The 22744-nt window shown below is 44.3% G+C and overlaps 1 protein-coding gene across 2 annotated transcripts in view; it reads right to left on the reverse strand.

Moving 5' to 3' along the window:
- TAFA2 (TAFA chemokine like family member 2) overlaps window positions 1-22744 on the reverse strand; it is a 526830-nt gene that overhangs the window by 281048 nt on the left and 223038 nt on the right. The window lies entirely within an intron of this gene.

The following is a 22744-nucleotide window of genomic DNA, read 5'->3' on the forward strand; positions in this document are numbered from 1 at the left end:
TTATTATTATTATTCAGGAGAGACCACAATGACTGGCATAAAATCAGGTAGCTGGCCACTTGCCAGGATAGTACATAGTGGATAGAGCACAGAGCTGAGAGTCAGAAGGTCATGGGTTCTAATCCCGGCTCCACCACTTGGTCTATGTGACCTTGGGCAAGTCACTTCACAGTTACCTCATCTGTAAAATGGGGATTGAGACTGTGAGCCCCATGTGGGACATGGACTGCATCCAACCCGATTTGCTTGTATCCACCCCAACGCTTAGTGCCTGGCACATTGTAAGTACTTAACAAATACCATAATTATCCTAACCATATTTTTATTAATAACTAGCAAGAGTTGCAGCCAGGTGGGACCAAAGCTGAGCTATGACATACCTGGAACAACTCTAGTATGTGCTAGAGTGGGTTCAAAAGAGTGGGTTCAAATGGGTGAGTCATGACCCACTAGAGTGGGTCATGGGTTCAAATCCCAGCTCTGTCACTAGCCAGCTGTGTGACTTTGGGCAAGTCACTTCACTTCTCTGTGCCTCAGTTCCCTCATCTGCAAAATGGGGATTAAGGTGGTGAGACCCACATGGGACAACCTGATCACCTGGTATCCTCCCCAGTGCTTAGAACTGTGGTTTGCACATAGTAAGCCCTTAACAAATGCCATCATCATCATCATTATTATTATTATTAACAACTAATTTATCCCCACCCCCACTTACCACTCATTTGTCCTCATTTATTTTGAACACCATAGTGTAAAAAATTTTAGTTGGTCTCCCTTGAGTGTAAGCTCCTTGTGGCCAGGGAATGTGTCACTTCTGTATTCTGTATTTCCCAAGTGCTTAAAACATTGCATTGCACAGAGTAAGTGCCCAGTAAATGCTGCTACCACTATTACTATTATAACCTGAACAGAAAGCAGAGATTGTTTTTGCATGTGAAGAGGGGGTAGAAGTAACTTTAAGGATCATATTAATAATAAGGATAATTGCTGAATTTGTTAAATGCTTAGTATGGGCCAAGCATTAGCTCATTATGGGCAGGGAATGTTCTGTTTATTGTTATAATGTAGTCTCCCAAGTGCTTAGTACAGTGTTCTGCACACAGTAAGCACTCAATAAATATAATCAACTGACTGAAGAAGATTAGATTACAGATGATCGGGTTAGACACAGTCCCTGACCAATGTAGGGTGCATAATCTAAGGACGGGGAAGAACAGCCATTTAATCTTCATTTTACAGATGAGGAAATTGAGGCACAGAGAGGTTGAGTGGTTTATCCAAGATCACACAGCAGGCATGTGTCAGAATCAGGATTGGAACCCAAGTCCTCTGACTCCTATGTCCTTGCTCTTTCAACTATACCACACTGGAACGTGATAGAGGGGTATTTCTTCTGGTTCCTTCAATGTGCCTTCAATAAGGTTTTGAAGGGGAGAGAGTCATTGTCTGTTGGATAGAGGGAGGAAGGGTATTCCAGCCAGAGACAGGACGTACCTCGTTCTCGCCTGTCCCGCCATCGACCCCCGGCCCACGTCATCCCCCGGGCCTGGAATGCCCTCCCTCTGCCCATCCGCCAAGCTAGCTCTCTTCCTCCCTTCAAGGCCCTGCTGAGAGCTCACCTCCTCCAGGAGGCCTTCCCAGGCTGAGCCCCCTCCTTCCTCTCCCCCTCGACCCCCTCTCCATCCTCCCCATCTTACCTCCTTCCCTTCCCCACAGCACCTGTATATATGTATATATGTTTGTACATATTTATTACTCTATTTATTTATTTATTTTACTTGTACATATCTATTCTATTTATTTTATTTTGTTAGTATGTTTGGTTTTGTTCTCTGTCTCCCCCTTTTAGACTGTGAGCCCAATGTTGGGCAGGGACTGTCTCTATATGTTGCCAATTTGTACTTCCCAAGCGCTTAGTACAGTGCTCTGCACATAGTAAGCGCTCAATAAATATGATTGATGATGACGTGGGAGAGAGATCAGCAGCATGATAGATGAGCTCAAGATATGGTGAGAAGGTTGGCATTAGAGGAGCAACGTGTGCGGGCTGGCTTGGAGGAGGAGAGCAGCAAGGTGAGGTAGGAGGGCCAAAGTGACTGAATGTTTTAAAGTCAATGGTGAAGAGTTTCTGTTTGATGAGGAAAAAGAAAATTGGAGAATGTGGCAGGCGTCGGAGGGGACTGAATCAAATGCCTTAAAGACAATGTTTAGGAATTTCTGGTTGATGTGGAGAAGAAGGGGCGGGCGACCATCGGATGTATTGGAGGTGGGGTGTCAAGATAGACTATCTGGGGGCAGCCACTCCTGACTGACCCCAGGACTCAACACCAGGGACAGCTAAGCACCCCCCCGGCACCTCCTCCACCGTGAGTCTCCTCCCTCTCCCCCTTCTAGACTGTGAGTCCGTTGTTGGGTAGGTACCGTCTCTATATGTTGCCGACTTCTACTTCCCAAGCGCTTAGTACAGTGCTCTGCACACAGTAAGCGCTCAATAAATATGATTGAATGAAGCTCACCTCCTCCAGGAGGCCTTCTCAGACTGAGCCCTCTTTTTCCTCTCCTCCTCCCCATCCCCCCCGCTTTACCTCCTTCCCCTCCCCACAGCACCTGTATATATGTTAGTACAGATTTATTACTCTATTTATTTTACTTGTACATATTTACTATTCTATTTATTTTGTTAATGATGTGCATCTAGCTTTATTTCTATTTATTCTGATGACTTGACACCTGTCCACATGTTTTGTTTCATTGTCTGTCTCCCTCTTCTAGACTGTGAGCCCGTTGTTGGGTAGGGACCGTATCTATATGTTGCCAACTTGTACTTCCCAAGCACTTAGTACAGTGCTCTGCACACAGTAAGGGCTCAATAAATACGATTAAATGAATGAATGAATGACTGAAAGAGTCCAATATTCCCTCCCTCATCCTGCTACCAGCCTACTTACATCCTGCAGGAGGTTGAAGGGGCAGGAAGGGGAAAGTGATTGTCTGGAGCACCTAATGCCAATCAAAAAAAAAAAAAAATGCAGAGAGGAAAGAACATAGGTCTGGAAGTAAGAACACTGGCCAATTGGCTGGCCTAGGTTAGGATTCAGTCTCTCTGTGCCTCAGATTTCCTAGCTATAGAACAATAATAATAGTAGTAACTGCAGGTTTAGGCTTTCTATATATTTACCCTGTGTGAACCACTGAGGTGATATAATCCTCTAGACTGTGAGCTCGCTGTGGGCAGGGAATATGTCTGTTGATATAATTGTACTCTCTCAAGCACTTAGTACAGTGCTTTGCACACAGTAAGCACTCAGCACTTAGTAATAATAATAATAATCATAATAATGGTATTTGTTAAGCACTTACTATGTGCCAAACACTCTTCTAAGCATTGGGGTAATAATAATAATGGCATTTATTAAGCACTTCCTATGTGCATAGCACTGTTCTAAACACTGGGGAGGTTACAAGGTGATCAAGTTGTCCCACGGGGGGCTCACAGTCTTAATCCCCATTTTACAGATGAGGGAAGTGAGGCACAAAGAAGTGAAGTCATCCCCCGGGCCTGGAATGCCCTCCCTCTACCCATCCGCCAAGCTAGCTCTCTTCCTCCCTTCAAGGCCCTACTGAGAGCTCACCTCCTCCAGGAGGCCTTCCCAGACTGAGCCCCTTCCTCTCCCCCTCACCCCCCTCTCCATCCCCCACATCCCCACATACCGCCTTCCCTTCCTCACAGCACCTGTATATATGTATATATGTTTGTACATATTTATTACTCTATTTATTTATTTTATTTGTACATGTCTATTCTATTTAATTTATTTTGTTAGTATGTTTGGTTTTGTTCTCTGTCTCCCCCTTTTAGACTGTGAGCCCACTGTTGGGTAATAATAATAATAATGGCATTTATTAAGCACTTACTATGTGCAAAGCAGTGTTCTAAGCGCTGGGGGAGGTTACAAGGCGATCAGGTTGTCCCAAGGGGCTCACAGTCTTAATCCCCATTTTACAGATGAGGTAACTGAGGCCCAGAGAAGTTAAGTGACTTGCCCAAAGTCACACAGCTGACAAGTGGCGGAGCTGGGATTTGAACCCCTGACCTCTGACTCCAAAGCCCGTGCTCTTTCCATTGAGCCACGCTGGGACTGTCTCTATATGTTGCCAACTTGTACTTCCCAAGTGCTTAGTACAGTGCTCTGCACACAGTAAGTGCTCAATAAATACAATTGATTGATTGAAGTGACTTGCCCAAAGTCACAGAGCTGACAAATGGTGGAGCTGGAATTACAACCCCCAATCTCTAACTCCCCAGCCTGTGCTCTTTCCCCTGAGCCACACTGCTTCTCTAAAATAATCTGTGGTACAATGCTTGGCACATGGTAAGTGCTTAACAAATATCATAATCATTATCATTATTATTATTAAATATGATTTAATAATCAGATCAGATAGAGCCCCTGAGCAACACATGGTTCACAGTTTAAGGGAGAGGAAAAACACATTTCAATGCCTCTTTTACAAATGAGGAAATTGAGGCACACAGATGTCAAACGATTTGCCCAAGACTGTACAGCAGGCAAACGGCAGAGTCAGGACTGGAATTTAGGGCCCTGCCTTGCGACTCATAATCCCTGTACTCTGCTCTTAGCACTAGACCAAGCTTCTTCTCTTAAGGGTATAAGAAAACTGCTCTCTCTACTAAACGGTCCCTGCCCCACACAAGGCTCACCAAAGATACTCAATCCAGTTCCCCTTTTAGACTGTGAGCCCACTGTCAGGTAGGGACTGTCTCTATATGTTGCCAAATTGTACTTCCCAAGCGCGTAGTACAGTGCTCTGCACACAGTAAGTGCTCAATAAATACTATTGATGATGATGATGATGAATCCAATTACTTTAGGTCGACACCAGCTTTAAGCACACTGTTCCAAGTGTCATAAGCATTTAAGATCAGGGGCCTGGGAATCAGAGGACTTGGGTCCTAATTCCCGCTCCACCGCTTGTCTGCTGTGTGACCTAGGGCAAGTCACTTCACTTCTCTGGGCCTCCATTCCCTCATCTGCAAAAGGGGGACTCGATATCCATTCTTCCTCCTACTTAGACTGTGAGCCCGCTGTTGGGTAGGGACCATCTCTATATGTTGCCAACTTGTACTTCCCAAGCGCTTAGTACAGTGCTCTGCGCATAGTAAGTGCTCAATAAATATGATTGAATGAATGAATGGGACCTGATTATAATGATAATAATAATAATGTTGGTATTTGTTAAGCGCTTACTATGTGTGAAGCACTGTTCTAAGTGCTGGGGGAGATACAAGGTAATCAGGTTTTCCCACGTGGGGCTCAGAGTCTTCATCCCCATTTTACAGATGAGGTAACATGAACAGAGAAGTTAAGTGACTTGCCCAAGGTCACACAGCTGACAAGTGGCGGAGTCAGAATTAGAACCCACAACCACTGACTCCCAAGCCTGTGCTCTTTCCACTAAGCCACGCTGCTTCTCGTATCTACCCCAGCAATTAGGACAGTATTTGGACTGTCACTTTTCACTTGGACTTTTCACTTTTCACTTTTCACTTGGACTCACTTTTAGACTGTGAGCCCACTATTGGGTAGGGACTGTCTCTATATGTTGCCAACTTGTACTTCCCAAGCGCTTAGTACAGTGCTCTGCACACAGTAAGCGCTCAGTAAATATGATTGATGATTTGGCCCATAGTAAGCATTAACAAATGCCAGGCAATTCATAACTTCCATAACTAAGAAAATCAAGCAGGTTCAGAATAACGAGACCCAACAGAGAGTTGCTACTACCATGTCCAGCGACCATAACTGGTGGGTAGGTGTCAGACTTTTCCTATCTGGAATTGGGCTTAAGAGAGAAATTTCCTCTGGAAAATTCATTGAGAACAATGCCCATTCCCGCCTCTGCCGTGACCTCACTCAGACACAATAAAGTCTTAGAAAGGAATTGTTTTGACACAGCAATCAGCAGTTGGGGTTAGGATTTTATGTTAATTGGCAAAATGTCGTTGGAGATTTGTGAAAGTGCTGTGGGGGCGATAATGTCTTTGGACTGTAAACTCCCCAGGGCAGGGATCCAATTTTGGGTTTGCATAGTTTATTACTGTAGGATTCAGAGAACTGCTCCAGGGTCATTGGAGTCTCTCTTTCCTTTTAAAATCATAAACTGTTTCTGGTCAACTGGAGTTAAATTCTGAGTTTGAACTGGAATGTAATTCGTCCTTTTGAAAGAAGCTGACCAGCCTTAGAACCAAATCTACACTAGCAAATTTCTAGGGCAATTATCCAGATAATTAAAGTTTGGGGGGTTTTGGTTGTTTTCTTTTAAGAAAATGTATCAGTAGATAATTGGGAAATAAATGGGGTTTTGGCTTTTTTTCCCCATCTTGATTTTTCACTTCTGTTATGATTTTATAAACAAAATGTTCAGCAGAGAATTGAGGCAATTTTCTATGTAATTCTAAAGCAAAAGATCCTTTCATTTAAAATATCTGCATAATGGAAGACAAAGTATATTTTCTAAGATTAAGTTGCCTAATAATTTATTAGGATAGATCCAGAATAAGAGCCCCCAAGGTTCCATATTTAGGAAGAAAATAATATAACATTTAGTTTAAGAGTTTCCAAAGATGAGGAGATAAGAAAAATGGCAATTTCTATATTCCCCAAAAACTTCCTTTCAAAGATGATATTCCCAACACAATTTATTCTTTGGCTTCAAAAAAAAAAAAGATAGTAAAAAAGTTTCTCTTCCTTTACCGTGTGCAATAACGTACCACTTAACTCAAGTTAAATCCTGAAGCATCATGGCTTAGAGGATAGAGCACTGGCCTGAGAGTCAGAAGGAGCTGGGTTCTAATTCTGTTCTGCCTCTTGTCTGCTGGGTGACCTTGGGCACCTCACTTCATTTCTCTGTGCCTTAGTTACCTCATCTGTAAAATGCGAATTAAGACCGTGGGCCCCATGTAGGACATGGACTGTGTCCGACCTGATTACCTTGTATCTACCCAAGCACTTAGAACAGTGCCTGAAACATAGTAAGAACTTGACAAATATCATTTTTAAAAAACCAAAAAACTTCTAGTTCGTATATTAAAATTGAAATTTGTTACAGTTCCACTGGAAAGGCAGAGTTAAGTGAATTGTGAGGACATCATAATACAATTAGAATGCTATCTTTTAAGAATAAGAAAAAAATCACATTAGCATGAATTGCTATTTTAGTCCTCTACCACATTTGCTGTGTTAAAAAATGTTTGTATTTTATCTTGCTTGATACATGCAGGCTATGTTAGAAGCCTCCCTTTCCCCTTCTCTCACTCACTTCTGCATCGCCTTGCTCCCTTACCCCCCCCCCCCCCCGCCCCCAGCCCCCCAGGACTTTCATACATATCTATAATTTATTCATTTAGGCTAATGGCTGTCTTCCCCACTAATAACAATAATAATAATGGTATTTGTTAAGCGCTTACTATGTGCCAGGTATCGTACTAAGCACTGGGGTGGGTAGAAGCCAATCGGGTTGGACACAGTCTCTATCCCAAGTGGGGCTCACAGTCTCAATCCCCATTTTCCAGATGAGGTAACTGAGGCACAAAGAAGTTAAATGCCTTCCCCAAAGTCACACAGCAGACAAGTGGTGAGGCCGGGATTAGAACCCATGACCCTCTTACTCCTAGGCCTGTGCTCTATCCACTACACCATGCTGCTTCTCTAGACTGTAAGCTCATTATGGGCAGGGAATGTGCCTGCTTACTGTTATTTTGTACTCTCCTAAGCACTTAGTACAGTGCTCTGCAAACAGTAAGCGTTCAATGAATACGACTGAATGAATATAACTCATCCTGCTTGCCCACTTGATCAGATCTCCACCACCGTCCTTACTCACCTGATCACACTCCTCTCATTTCGATCCTTTCCTTAGAGGCTTCCCACCACAGCCCCAATCTAAAATGCTCCGGCAAAATTACTCCACAAGGCGCTAGCTTGGTGCGTCCTACACAGCATGCTCAAGAGGAAAACTAAAGGAATATTTTCTGGTGTGCTGTACATCTCAGGAATACTGAAATCAGATTAGTGAAGGCCTTAAGCATCTTGGGATTCCATCAGACGAAAAATATAGCCTGATAAACACAGCGGTTTTGGCCAACTTCCCAGCACGCCTCAGAGGTCTTGTCCTCCTCAGACCTGCAAGCAAACTAGATCCTTTAATTCCCCTGGCCTCCAAGTTTATCCTGTTTGCTGAATTTTATCGCATTTAAGGCAAAACTTGCTCTTTCTTCATTTAAGGTCTAACAGTGTGTCAGATTGCAAGTAGGAGAGAGAGGGAGCAGGAAAGAGTCAGGGGGAAAGCAAACTAGAGAGACATTGCTCGTTATGGGGAAAGAACATGTCTGCTAATTCTGTTATATTGTACTCTCCCCAAGTGCTTAGTACAGTGGTCTGCACATAGTAAGCACTCAATAAACACCACTAATTAATTGATTGTACAGACAATAAAAAGGGCAAAAATTATGGGAAAAAGTGAATTACCCAGCAGGCCCAAGATAATAGTGGTCTCTGACACCCATTCTCATTACTTGGAGACAAAAAATGCTTCTCAGAAGACATGGGCTGTCAGACAATTAATAATAATAATTAATCATTGTGGTCTTTGTTAAGCGCTTACTATGTGCTCTTCTAAGTGCTGGAGTGGATACAAGCAAATCAGGTTAGACACAGTCCCTGTCCCACATAGGGTTCACAGTCTTAATCCCCATTTTACAGATGAGGTAACTGAGGCTCAGAGAAGCAAAGTGACTTGCCAAAGATTATACAGCAGACAAGTGGCAGAGCCAGTATTAGAACCCAGGTTCTCCGACCCCCAGGCCCATGCTCTAACCACTAGACCATGCTGCTTCTCACAAGGGGACAAAGAAGGTGTCCAGTTCTTTCTGCGTATTCTAAAAACATAAGTTATGATAGTGTTCCACCTCTTCAACTAGGACAACAAGAAAAGTCTCACCCTTGGGCTGTATTAATAGTCGTGCTATTGCCACTTCATTTCTTGAATAATGACTAATGTCAAAAAGGAAGAAAAAATATCTCCTCTAACGGAGCTTTTAAAAATCTGCTTATAATGTGAAGTCTATAACTACAAAATGTTACAGTAAAAAAGTGTGAAATTTGAGCCCACTATACAGACTCAGTGAGACGGTGATGTTTGTAATTTGCTACCCAAATCTACTTTTACCTTACAAAGGTACAAAATCAACAGTGAATGCAGAAACTGTCACAGGTTTCCCAAGGGATCTGAACATAATTGAAGGAGCCCCTTTTGACCCATTTCATTCATTCAATCGTATTTATTGAGCACTTACTGTGTGCAGAGCACTGTACTAAGCGCTTGGGAAGTACAAGTTGGGAACATATAGAGACGGCCCCTACCCAACAACAGTCTCACAGTCTAGAGTCTCCATTTCCCTTCCCCATTAGAGTAGAGAGAGGCTGTGAGGGAAATTTGGTAGTATTCAGTGCTGCAATGCTGGAGAATGTAACAAAAAACACAGAAGCTAGCAGACATCCCCTGGGGAATGCTCCCAACTCAACAGGCCATAAGCATCATTGGAAGTTGCTGGATTATGATGATGGTGGTCAAGAAGCACAGACCCCAGGAGACATCCCGATGGTCATGGACCACTTCACAGATTTGCATAGCTCTAGGAAATGACAACGATCTTGAAGAAAATCGAGACCACATAGCGTCTGCATCAGAAAAGTCCTACACGCAAGACAGAAATTAATGTTGTTGCTGAATTCTCTTATTGGTACCCTACCCAATAAGGCCTGGGCAGATGAAAATAGAACATCAGTTAGTCAATCGTAATTATTGAGTCTTTACTGTGTGCAGAGCACTGTACTAAGATCTTGGGAAAGTACAATATAACAATAGACACATTCCCTGCCCACAATGAGCTTACAGTTTAGAGGGGGAGATAAACATTAATATAAATAATTTAATAATAATAATACTGATGGTACTTGTTAAGCTCTTACTATGTGTAAAGCACTGTTCTAAGCACTGGGATAGATACAAGGACATCAGGTTGTCCCAAGTGGGGTCACAATCTTAATCCCAATTTTACAGATGAGGTAACTGAGGCACAGAGACTTGCCCAAGGTCACACAGCTGACACATGGCAGAGCCAGGATTAGAATCCATGACCTCTGACTCCCACACTGCCACACTGGAGCCACACTGCTTCTTATAAGTTACAGATATGTACAATCATATTTTTTGAGCACTTACTATGTGCAAAGTACTTTTCTAAGCAATTGGGCGTACAATGTAGAGTCGGCAGACACCTTCTCTGCCCACAAAATAAGCTTACACAGCCTAGAGGGGTCAGAATGATCAAAAAATTGTCTTTGGGAAGGTAAATGACTATGACCAAGCTTCATAACAGACTGAAGGCACACAGGGATCAATCAAACGATTACTGTGCAGAGCACTGAACTGCACGCTTGGGAAAATATAAAACAACAGAGCTGGTAGATACAGTTCATGCCCAAAAAGAACTTAGAATCCACATGGGGACACAGACAATGAAATAGATTAAGGATCAGGGTAATAGTAGAGTATAAGAATATTTATATGAGTACTGAGGGGCTGGGGTGAGTATCAAAGCTCATAGCCAACAAATACAGAGTGGAGGGTGGATAAGGGAAATAAAGTTCACCAATTTCGTCACACCCTCGACCTCATCATCTCCTACTTCTGCACTATTTCCACCCTCACCAACTCTGAAATCTGTCTCTCTGATCATAACCTTCTCACCTGCCTCCTCTCACGTTCCTCCTCCTGTAAATGTATATTACTCCCCCACAGAGACCTCCGCTCTCTCAACCCCATCCCTCTCAAGCGCATCACACCCCAACTCGCCTCCCTTTCCTCTCTACCCAATCTTGATGACCAGATTACTGCTCTCAACTCAACCCTCTCTACTCAACTCGCCCGCTCCCCTTTCCCTTCATCGCTCTCACACCATTAACCCACAGCCTTGGATCACTGCCCCTGCCCGCCTCCTTCACTCTTATGCTTGAGCTGCTGAATGCTGCTGGAGAAAGCCTAAAAACAAAGCCAACCTTGTTCACTTTAACGTTATCCTTTCCTGCCTTAACTCTGCCCTCTCCACTGCCAGGCAAAACTCTTTTTCTTCCCTTATTGACATCCATGCCCATCACCTCCGTCAGCTGTTCTGGACATTGAATGATGTGCATTTAGCTTTAATTCTATTGATTCTGATGACTTGACACCTGTTCACATGTTCTGTTTTGTTGTCTGTCTCCCCCTTCTAGACTGTGAGCCCGTTGTTGGGTAGGGACCGTCTCTATATGTTGCCAACTTGTACTTCCCAAGCACTCAGTACAGTGCTCTGCACACAGTAAGCACTCAATAAATATCATTGAATGAATGAATGAATTTAACTCTCTCCTCAGGCCCCTGTTCATCCCTTTCCTCCATCCCCCACCCCCAAAGATCTGGCCACCTACTTCATTAGTAAAATTAACACCAACAGGTCTGAGCTCCCCAAAGTCACCTCTCCCCGTTCTCTATCCCCCCAGCTCTCAACCCTCTCCACTACTTTCCCATCCTTTCCAGGAGAATCTTCAGATGAAATCTCCTCCCTCCTCTCAAGTGCCACCCCATCCACCTGTGCTTCGGACCCCATTCCCTCTCATCTTATGAAAACTCTCTCCCCTTCCCTCCTCCCCTCCTTAACTTCCATCTTCAACTGCTCACTCTCCACTGGTTCCTTCTCCTCTGCCTTCAAACATGCCCACATCTCCCCCATCCTGAAAAAAACCCTCTCTTGACCCCACTGCCCCATCTCCCTCCTACCCTTCCTTTCCAAACTCCTAGAACGAGTCATCTACACTCGCTGCCTCGAATTCCTCAACTTCAACTCTCTCCTAGACCCCCTCCAATCTGGCTTCAGTCCCCTACACTCCACAAGAACTGCCCTCTCAAAGGTCACCAATGACCTCCTTCTTGCCAAATCCAATGGCTCCTACACAATTCTAATCCTCCTCAACCTCTCAGCTGCCTTCGACACTGTGGACCATCCCCTTCTCAACACGCTATCCAACCTTGGTTTCACAGACTCTGTCCTCTTCTGGTTCTCCTCTCATCTCTCCGGCCGTTCATTCTCACTCTCCTTCACAGGCTCCTCCTCCCCCTCCCATCCCCTTATTGTAGGGGTCCCTCAAGGGTCAGTTCTTGAACCCCTTCTGCTCTTGATCTACACCCACTCCCTTGGTGACCTCATTCGCTCCCACGGCTTCAACTATCACCTCTACGCTGATGACACCCAAATCTACATCTCCATCCCAGTTCTCTCTCCCTCCCTCTGGGCTCGTATCTCCTCCTGCCTTTGGGACATCTCCATCTGGATGTCTGCCTGCCATTTAAACTCAACATGTCCAAGACTGAGCTCCTTATCTTCCCTCCCAAACCCTGTCCTCTCCCTGACCTTTCCGTCAATGTAGACAGCACTACCATCCTTCCCGTCTCACAAGCCCGCAATCTTGTTGTCATCCTTGACACCGCTCTCTCATTCACCCACACATCCAATCCATCACCAAAACCTAACAGTCTCACCTCCAGAACATCGCCAAGATCTGCCCTTTCCTCTCCATCCAAACCACTACCTTGCTGGTTCAATTTCTCATCCTATCCCGACTGGATTACTGTATCAGCCTCCTTTCTGATCTCCCATCATCTTGTCTCTAGCTGCTTCAGTTTATACTTCATTCTGCTGCCTGGAATACATTTCTACAGAAATGCTCTGGGCATGTCACTCCCCTCCTCAAAAGTCTCCAGTGGTTGCCTTTCAACCCTCAAATCAAGCAAATCAGCTTCAAAGTTCTCCATCACCTCTCCCCCTCCTACCTCACCTCCCTTCTCTCCTTCTATAGTCCAGCCCACACACTCTGCTCCTCTGCCACTAATCTCCTCACTGTGCCTCGTTCTCGCCTGTCCCACCGTCAACGCCCAGCCCACGTCCTACTTCTGGCCTGGAATGCCCTCCATCCACACTTCTGCCAAGCTAACTCTCTTCCTCCCTTCAAAGCCCTACTGAGCTCACCTCTTCCAGGAGGCCTTCCCAGACCGAGCCCCCCATTTCCTCTTCTCCTCCTCCTCATCTCCCTTTCTGCCTTCCCCTTCCCACAATACTTGTGTGTATTTGTACATATTTATTACTCTAGTTATTTTATTAATGATGTGTATATAACTATAATTCTATTTATTTTGATAGTATTGACACCTGTTTACTTGTTTTGTTGTCTGTCTCCCCCTTCTAAACTGTGAGCTCATTGTTGGGTAGGGACCATCTCTATATATTGCCTATTTATACTTCCCAAGTTTAGTACAGTGTTCTGCACACAGTAAGCTCTCAATAAATATGATTAAATGAATGAATGAATGAAGTGCTTACCCTGGAAGGCCTCTCAGAGGAGTTGGAATTTTGGTAAGGCTTTGAAGATGGACAGAGTGGTGGACTGTTAGATAGGAAGGGAGAGGGGCAAATGGTTGCATGTGAGGCAGGTGAGACTGAGGGATGTGAGTTGTGGAAATGGCCACCAATCTACATGACTTGAAGATCTATCTGACAGATGATTACTCTCCCTGCCTTCAAAGCCTTACTGAAGGCCCATCTTCCCCAAGAGGCCTTCCCAAACTAAGCCCCACCTTTCCTCCTCTCCCACTCTCTTTTGCGTCGACCTGACTTGTTCCCTTTGGTCTTCCCCTCTCACAGCCCCACACCACTTAACAACATATCTGTAACTTTATTTATATTCATGTCTGTCTCTCCCGCTCTAGACAGTAAGCTCGTTGTGGGCAGGGAATTTGTCTGTTTATTCTAGTTTTGTACTCTCCCAAACAGTATGGTTCACCACACCCAGTACGTGCTCAATAAATATGACTGACTGACTGAATGAATCTAGAACTTATTGCAGAAGTTATCCCTGGCTGCCTGAACAGCTCTATCTTCATGGGCTATGAGTCAGAGTGAATAGTAATGAGCAGGGCAGAGTCACTAAAATGAAGAACCAGAATAAAGTCTCTCACCAGCAGTGAGGCAATGCTCATCACAAAACAACTTGCCTGGAAAGGACATGTCCAGAGAAAGGATAAGCTCGCTGTGGGCAGGGAATTTATCTGCTTATTGTTATATTTTACTCTCCCAAGCGCTTAGTACAGGGCTCTGCACATAGTAAATACTCAATAAATAATAACAATAATAATAATAATAATAATAATAATAATGGCATTCATTAAGCACTTACTATGTGCAAAGCACTGTTCTAAGTGCTGGGGAGGTTACAAGGTGATGAGGTTGTCCCACGGGGGGCTCATAGTCTTCATCCCCATTTTACAGATGAGGGAACTGAGGCCCAGAGAAGTTAAGTGACTTGCCTAAAGTCACACAGCTAACAATTGGCAGAGCTGGGATTTGAACCCATGACCTCTGACTCCAAAGCCCAGGCTCTTTCCACTGAGCCACGCTGCTGATTAAATGATTGAATTCAATTCACTCATTCTACCACTGAAGGAATGATAGACCCCAAGCAGCTGCTGAAAATGGGCACATGCAAGCAGGGAATGTCTGTAATTTATGTCCATATCTGTAATTTATTTACATTAATGTCTGTCTCCACCTCTAGAGAGTAAGCTCATTGTGGGAAGGGAATGTGTCTGTTTACTTATATATTGTACTCTCCCAAGCGCTTAGTACTGTACTCTTGTACAGAGTAAGTGCTCAGATATGATTGAATGAATGAAGGGATGGTAAAGGAAATGTTTTAAAGAAAAAAAGGAAGACCTAACGTCAAGCAATGGGGTACAACAGCAAACTGGTTGGAAACAATAGCTCTGAGATCATCCGATGATCAGTAATCAGAAAAGAGATTTCTTGACTTGAACAGAAGTCTCAATCAGATTAAAATTCCACAAGACAGCCTCAAAAACACCAACAGGCACTATTCAGGCACCCAGTATGGAATGGAAACAACCCTTTCTTTTTTTATGATATTTATTAAGCGACTGCTCTGCATCAGGCTCTGTCTTGAGCCGTGGAGTAGATAAAAACTAATCAGATTGGACATAGTCCATTTCCTACCTAGGATTCACAGTCTTAATCCCTATTTCAAGGTGAGGTAACTGAGGCACAGAGAAGTGAAGTGACTTGCCAAAGGTCCCACAACAGACAAGTGGTGGGATTAGAATTCATTCATTCATTCAATCGTGTTTACTGAGCGCTACTGTGTGCAGAGCACTGTACTAAGCGCTTGGGAAGTACAAGTGGGCAATATATAGAGACGGTCCCTACCCAATAATGGGTCCATGGTCTAGAAGCAGCGTGGCTCAGTGGAAAGAGCCCGGGCTTTGGAGTCAGAGGTCATGGGTTCAAATCCTGGCTCTGCCAATTGTCAGCTGTGTGACTTTGGGCAAGTCACTTCACTTCTCTGGGCCTCAGTTCCCTCATCTGTAAAATGGGGATTTAGATTGTGAGCCCCACATGGACAACCTGTTCACCTTGTATCCTCCCCAGTGCTTAGGACAGTGCTTTGCACATAGTAAGCGCTTAACAAATACCAAAATTATTATTATTATTATTATCATTATTACTATCAGAAGGGGGAGACAGACAACAAAACAAAACACGTAGATAGGTGTCAAAATCATCAGAACAAATAAAATTAAAGCTATATTCACATCATTAACAAAATAAATAGAACAGTAAATTTGTACAAGTAAAATAAATAGAGTAATAAATCTGGACAAATATATATACAGGTGCTGCGGGGAGGGGAAGGAGGTAGGGCGGGGGGGAATGGAGAGGAGGAGAAGAAAAAGGGGGCTCAGTCTGGGAAGGCCTCCTGGAGGAGGTGAGCCCTCAGTAGGGCTTTGAAGAGAGTAAGAGAGCTGGCTTGGTGGATGTGTGGAGGGAGGGCATTCCAGGCCATGGGAAGGATGTGGGCCGGGGGTCGACAGGGGGACAGGTGAGAACAAGGTACAGTGAGGAGGTTACGGCAGAGGAGCGGAGGGTGTGGGCTGGGCTGGAGAAGGAAGGAAGGGAGGATCCCTCTGACACCCAAGCTCAAGCCCTATCCGCTTGTCCATGCTACTTCTCCTTGTCAGTACTGTCATCTTCAACTGTGAAAGACAACGCTCACCACTGTAGTAATGGCAATAATATAGTAACGGCAATAATTGTAGTCATCATGATGACAATAACAACAGTGATCATCACAGTAGTGGTAGCGATTGTGGAAGTCATTGTAATCATAGCAGTAATACCATGAGTGGTAGTGGTATTATAATCACAATAATAATAATGATAAATGCTTACTATATGCCAGGCCCTGGACTAAGCACTGGGGTGGACAGATTCAAATTGGGTTGGACACAGTCCCTGTCCCATGTGGGTCTCACTGTCTCAATCCTCATTTTACAGATGAGGTAACTGAGCCACAGAGAAGTGAAGTGACTTGCCTAAGGTCAAACAACAGATAAGTTGTTTTGATGTCTGTCTCTCCTGCTCTAGACTGTGAGCCCATAGTAGGCAGGGATTTTCCAAGCAATTAGTACAGGGCTCTGTACACAGTAAGTGCTCAATAAATTTGTATTTCCCAAGTGGTTAGTACAGTGCTCTGCACACAGTAAGTGCTCAATAAATATGATTGAATGAATGAACACAGTTGAATGAATGAAATGGAGGAGCTGGGATTAGAACCCATGACCTTCTGATTTTCAGGCCCGTGCTCTATCCACTACGTCATGCTGCTTCTACCACATCAGACAGCGTGGTTTAGTGGATAGAACATGGGCCTCAGACACAGAAGAACGTGGGTTCTAATCCCTACTCCACCACTTGTCTGCTGTGTGACCTTGGGCAAGCCATTTCACTTCTCTGGGCCTCAGATACCTCATCTATAAAATGGGGACAAAGACTGTGAGCCCCACGTGGGGCAACCTGATGACCTTGCATCTACCGCAGCACTTAGAACAGTGTTTGGCAGCGTGGCTCAGTTGACAGAGCCCGGGCTTTGGAGTCAGAGATTGCGGGTTCAAATCCCGGCTCCGCCACTTGTCAGCTCTGTGACTTTGGGTAAGTCACTTAACTTCTCTGGGCCTCAGTTCCCTCATCTGGAAAATGGGGATTAATTCTGTGAGCCCCACGTGGGACAACTTGATTACCTTGTTTGTACTCCAGCACTTAGAACAGTGCTTTGCACATAGTAAGCGCTTAATAAATGCCATCATTATTATTATTATTATTATTTGGCATACAATAAGCACTTAGTAAATACCGTAATCATTATTATTATTATGTGGGACAGGGACTGTGTTCAACCTGATTAACTTGTATCTACTCCAGCAATTAGAATCGTGATTGACACATAGTAAATTCTTAAGTACAACAATTATTATTAGTCGTCCTAATAGTAACAGTTATAGCAGTATAATTTATTCATTTATATTAATGTCTGCCTCCCTTCCTTCTAGATGTAAGCTTGTTGTGAGCAGAGAATGTGTCTGTTTATTGTTGTATTGTACACTCTGAAGCACTTAGTGCAGTGCTCTGCACATAGTAAGTGCTCAACAAATACAATTGAATGAATGAACGAGCAATAAAAAAGTAAGAGTAGCAGTAGTCCACTAGTGGCAGAAACAGTAGTAGCATTTCATGAATTTATTCATTCTATCATATTTATTGAGCTTTTACTGTGTGCACAGCACTGTACTAAGGGCTTGGAAAGTACAATACAGGAATAGAGAGACAATCCCTGACCACAACGGGCTTGCATTCATTCATTCAATTGTATTTATTGAGCACTTACTGTGTGCAGAGCACTGTACTAAGTGCTTGGAAAATACAAGTTGGCAACATATTGAGATGGTCCCTACCCAAAAACAGGCTCACAGTCTAGAGGGGAGAGACAGACATCAAAGCAAGTAAACAGGCATCAATATAAATAAATAGACTTATAGATATATACATATGTACATAAGTGCTGTGGGGTGGGCAGAGGGTGGGGAAGAGCAAAAGGAGTAAGTCAAGGTGATGCAGAAGGGATGGGGAGCCGAGAAAAAGGGAGCTTAGTTTGGGAAGCCCTCCCACTTGGAGGAGGGGTGCCTTCAGTAGGGCTTTGAAGTGGGGGAGAAGAGTGATTGTCTGGCGGATTTGAGGAGGAAGGGTTTTTCAAGCCAGAGGTAGGACATCATCATCATCATCAATCGTATTTATTGAGCGCTTACTGTGTGCAGAGCACTGTACTAAGCACTTGGGAAGTACAAGTTGGCAACATATAGAGACAGTCCCTACCCAACAGTGGGCTCACAGTCTAAAAGGGGGAGACAAAACCAAACATACTAACGAAATAAAATAAATAGAATAGATATGTACAAGTAAAATAAATAAATAAATAGAGTAATAAATATGTACAAACATATATACATATATACAGGTGCTGTGGGGAAGGGAAGGAGGTAAGATGGGGGGGATGGAGAGGGGGACGAGGACACGGGCCAAGGGTCGGCAGCGAGACCATCGAGATGGAGGCCCAGTGAGAAGGATAGTACCAGAGAAGAAGAGTGTGCGGGCTGGGATGGAGAAGGAAAGTAGGGAGGTGAGGTAAGAAGGGGAAAGGTGATGAACAGCTATAAAGCCAATATTGAAGAGTTTTTGTTAGAGATGAGGGTTGATTGACAACCACTGGAGATTTTTGAGGAGAAGGTTGACTTGCCCTGAATGTTTCTGTAGAAAGATAACCTGGGCAGCAGAGTGAAGTATGGACTGAAGTGGCGAGAGGCAGGAAGTGGGGAGGTCAGAAAGGAGGCCGTTGCAGTAATCCGGTCGGGACAGGATGAGCGATTATACTAACATGGTAGCGGTGTGGATGGGAGAAGAGAGGGTGGATCTTGGCGATGCTGTGAAGGTGAGATTGACAGGATTTGGTGATGGATTGGATATGTGGGGTGAATAATAATAATAATAATAATAATAATGATAGCATTTATTAAGCACTTACTATGTGTAAAGCACTGTTCTAAGCGCTGGGGAGGTTACAAGGTGATGAGGTTGTACCACGGGTGGCTCACAGTTTTCATCCCCATTTTAAAGATAAGGGAACTGAGGCCCAGAGAAGTTAAGTGATTTGCCCAGTCACACTGCTGACAATTGGCAGATCCGGGATTTGAACCCATGACCTCTGACTCCAAAGCCTGTGCTCTTTCTAATGAGAGAGCGGAGTCAAGGATGACACCAGCGAAACGGGCTTGTGAGATGGGAAGGATGGTTGTGCCTTCTACAGTGAAGGGAAAGTTCAGGAGTGGATTGGGTCTGGGAGAGAAGATAAGGAGGTCAGTCTTGGACATGTTGAGTTTGAGGTGGCGGGAGAACATCCAAGTAGAGTAACTTCAATAATAATAATAATAATAATAATAGCATTTATTAAGCGCTTACTATGTGCAAAGCACTGTTCTAAACACGGGGGAGGTTACAAGGTGATCAGGCTGACCCATGGGGGGCTCACAGTCATAACCCCCATTTTACAGATGAGGGAACTGAGTCCCAGAGAAGTTAAGTGACTTGTCCAAAGTCACACAGCTGACAAGTGGCGGAGCAGGATTTGAACCCGTGACCTCTGACTCCACAGCCTGTGCTCTTTCCACTGAGCCATGCTGCTTCTCTTTATTGTCTATGGTAGTTCTTAAGTGCTTACTAAGTGTCAGCACTGCTCCATGTGCTGGGGTAGACCCTGTGCCTGGCACGTTGTAAGCACTTGCTTAACAAATATCACTATTATCATTACTATAATCATTAGTAAAAACAGAAGATGGGCAGGGGTGCAGCACGTTGCATTGATGTGGTAGTATTGCATCCTGGACCAGCTTCCAGCTGCCAGGGGAGCCAACTCAAGAGAAACATCTCCTCCAGGAGGCTTTCCCTGACTAAGCAGTGTGGCCCAGTGGAAAGAGCCCGGGCTTGGCAGTCAGAGGTCATGGGTTCTGATCCCGGCTCCGCCACTTGTCAGCTGTTTGACTTTGGGCAAGTCACTTAACTTCTCTGGGACTCAGTTCCCTCATCAGTAAAATGGGGATTAAGACTGTGAGCCCCATGTGGGACAACCTTGATTACCTTGTATCCCCCCTCAGCGCTTAGAACAGTGCTTGGCACACAGTAAGCGCTTAACAAATACCAATATCATTATTATTATTATTATTAAGCCCCACCTTTCCTCTTCCCCACTCCCTTCTACACCACCCTGACTTGCTCTCTTGTTCTTCCCCCCTCCCAGGCCCACAGCACTTATGTCCATATTTGTACTTTATTTATTTCTATTAAGGCCTGAATGTCTTTCTCCCCCACTCTAGACTGTAAGGTCATTGTGGGCAGGGAATGTGTTTGTTTATTACTGAATAAGAGCTTAGTACAGTGAATGAAAGAGCTGACTATTTTCAAAGTGCCTGCTGTGAACTCCATGAGCCATCCTGTGTGACTCTTGGGTCTGAAACAGCCTCTTCTGGGGGCTGAGCCCCAGCTGGCAATCTATCAATCAATCAGCCAATGGTATTGATTAATAATAATAATAATGATAGCATTTATTACAAACTTACTATGTGCAAAGCACCGTTCTAAGCACTGGGGAGGTTACAAGGTGATCAGGTTGTCCTGCGGGGGGCTTACAGTCTTCATCCCCATTTTACAGATGAGGTCACTGAGTCACAGAGAAGTGAAGTAACTTGCCCAAAGTCACACAGCTGACAAGTGGCGGAGCCGGGGTTTGAACCCATGACCTCTGACTCCAAAGCCTGTGCTCTTTCCATTGAGCCATGCTGCTTCTCATGACTGAGAGAGTATGTACCAAGCAGCTACAGTACAAACATCTAATGGCAGAAGATGTTGATAAGCATCATCCCTGCCCTCAAGGAGCTTACGGTTTAGATGGGGTTCCATAATCAATCAATGGTATTTTTTCAGCACTTATTATGTGCAGAGCACTGTACTGAACACTCGGCAGAGTACAATGCAAATGTCTAATGGTAGATTGATGTTGGTAGACATCGTCCCTGCCCCAAAGGAGCGTACGGTCTAGGTCTGGTTCCATAATCTATCAATCAATCAATGGTATTTATTGAGCAATTACTATGTTCCGAGCCCACAGGAGAGTACAATACAACAGAATTAGCAGACATGTTCCCCACCCATAAGGAGCTTGGGGTGCACAGCCTGGAATGAGCCCGACTCCATTGTCTTCAAGGAGTTGGACTAGATCAGAAATGACAGCTAGCCACAAATTCCTCAGTGGCTTTGAAATTTATCTTTAACTAAGTGCCTCATGGTAGCTCTTAAAGAATGTGTTTTCAGGATGAAAAGGTGGGAGGGAGAAGGGGGGACGGAAATTGAAAACATACACTCGCTGTTCAACAGCTACTCTGGCTAAGGTTAGAAAAGGTTTCAAGTGTCATTTTCTGATCCTGTAAAATATCTCACTTAGATGTGTGGAAGAGTCACACTTTTGACAGTCTATCCTGAGGATTTTCTTCTTGCGGAGCAACCCAATCTAGTACTGTTTGGGAAGACAAGGTCCAGGGCCACTGAGGTTTATTCTAGGAAAATTCAGAGAAATATACAGTAATTCAAAATAAAATTTGAATTTCTACACTCTCCCACTTTCATTCTCCAGCAACCCTTCCCCAGCGAATTATCAGCAGTGGCCACAAATCTTCTTAACCTCACTCCTCCTCTTGGACTCACGGATTTTCTCAGACTTATAATAATAATAATAATTATGGCATTTATTAAGCGCTTACTACGTGCAAAGCACTGTTCTAAGTGCTGTGGAGGTTACAAGGTGATCAGGTTGCCCCACAGGGGGCTCACAGAGTCTTAATTCCCATTTGACAGATGAGGTAACTGAGGCACAGAGAAGTGAAGTGACTTGCCCAAAGTCACACAGCTGACAATTGGCAGAGCCGGGATTTGAACCTGCGACCTCTGACTCCAAAGCCCGGGCTCTTCCCACTGAGCCACGCTGCTTCTTTTAGCTTAGCTTAGCTTATCCTAGCACTTCTGCAAATTTGTATATTTAATTTTACTTATTCAGATTCCACTACTTGCAAATACGTGGACTACTGGAAAGAGAACAGGACTGGGAATCAGGAGAATGAAAATCAATTTCTTCTTCCAGTTGCACCTATGTATGCTGTGTGACCTTGGGCAAGTTACTTAACTTCTCTATGTCTCACTTCCCTCGGTGGCTCAGTGGGAAAGAGCACGGGCTTTGGAGTCAGAGGTCATGAGTTCAAATTCCGGCTCTGCCAATTAGCTATGTGACTTTGGGCAAGTCACTTAACTTCTCTGGGCCTCAGTTACCTCATCTGTAAAATGGGGATGAAGACTGTGAGCGCCCCCCCGTGGGACAACCTGATCATCTTGTAACCTCTCCAGTGCTTAGAACAGTGCTTTGCACATAGTAAGTGCCTAATAAATGCCATTATTATTATTATTATCTGTAAATTGGGTATAAGATCCCCCACTTTCCCCAGCTAATAAACGCTGTGTCTGATCTGATTATATCATGTCTACCCCAGTGCTTAGCAGAGTGCTTGTCACATAGTAAGCGCTTAATGAGTACCATAGTTGTCATTATCATGGCATCTGCCTCCCCCATTA

Source organism: Tachyglossus aculeatus, chromosome 2 (genome assembly GCF_015852505.1).
Source record: "Tachyglossus aculeatus isolate mTacAcu1 chromosome 2, mTacAcu1.pri, whole genome shotgun sequence".
Taxonomy (NCBI): domain Eukaryota; kingdom Metazoa; phylum Chordata; class Mammalia; order Monotremata; family Tachyglossidae; genus Tachyglossus; species Tachyglossus aculeatus.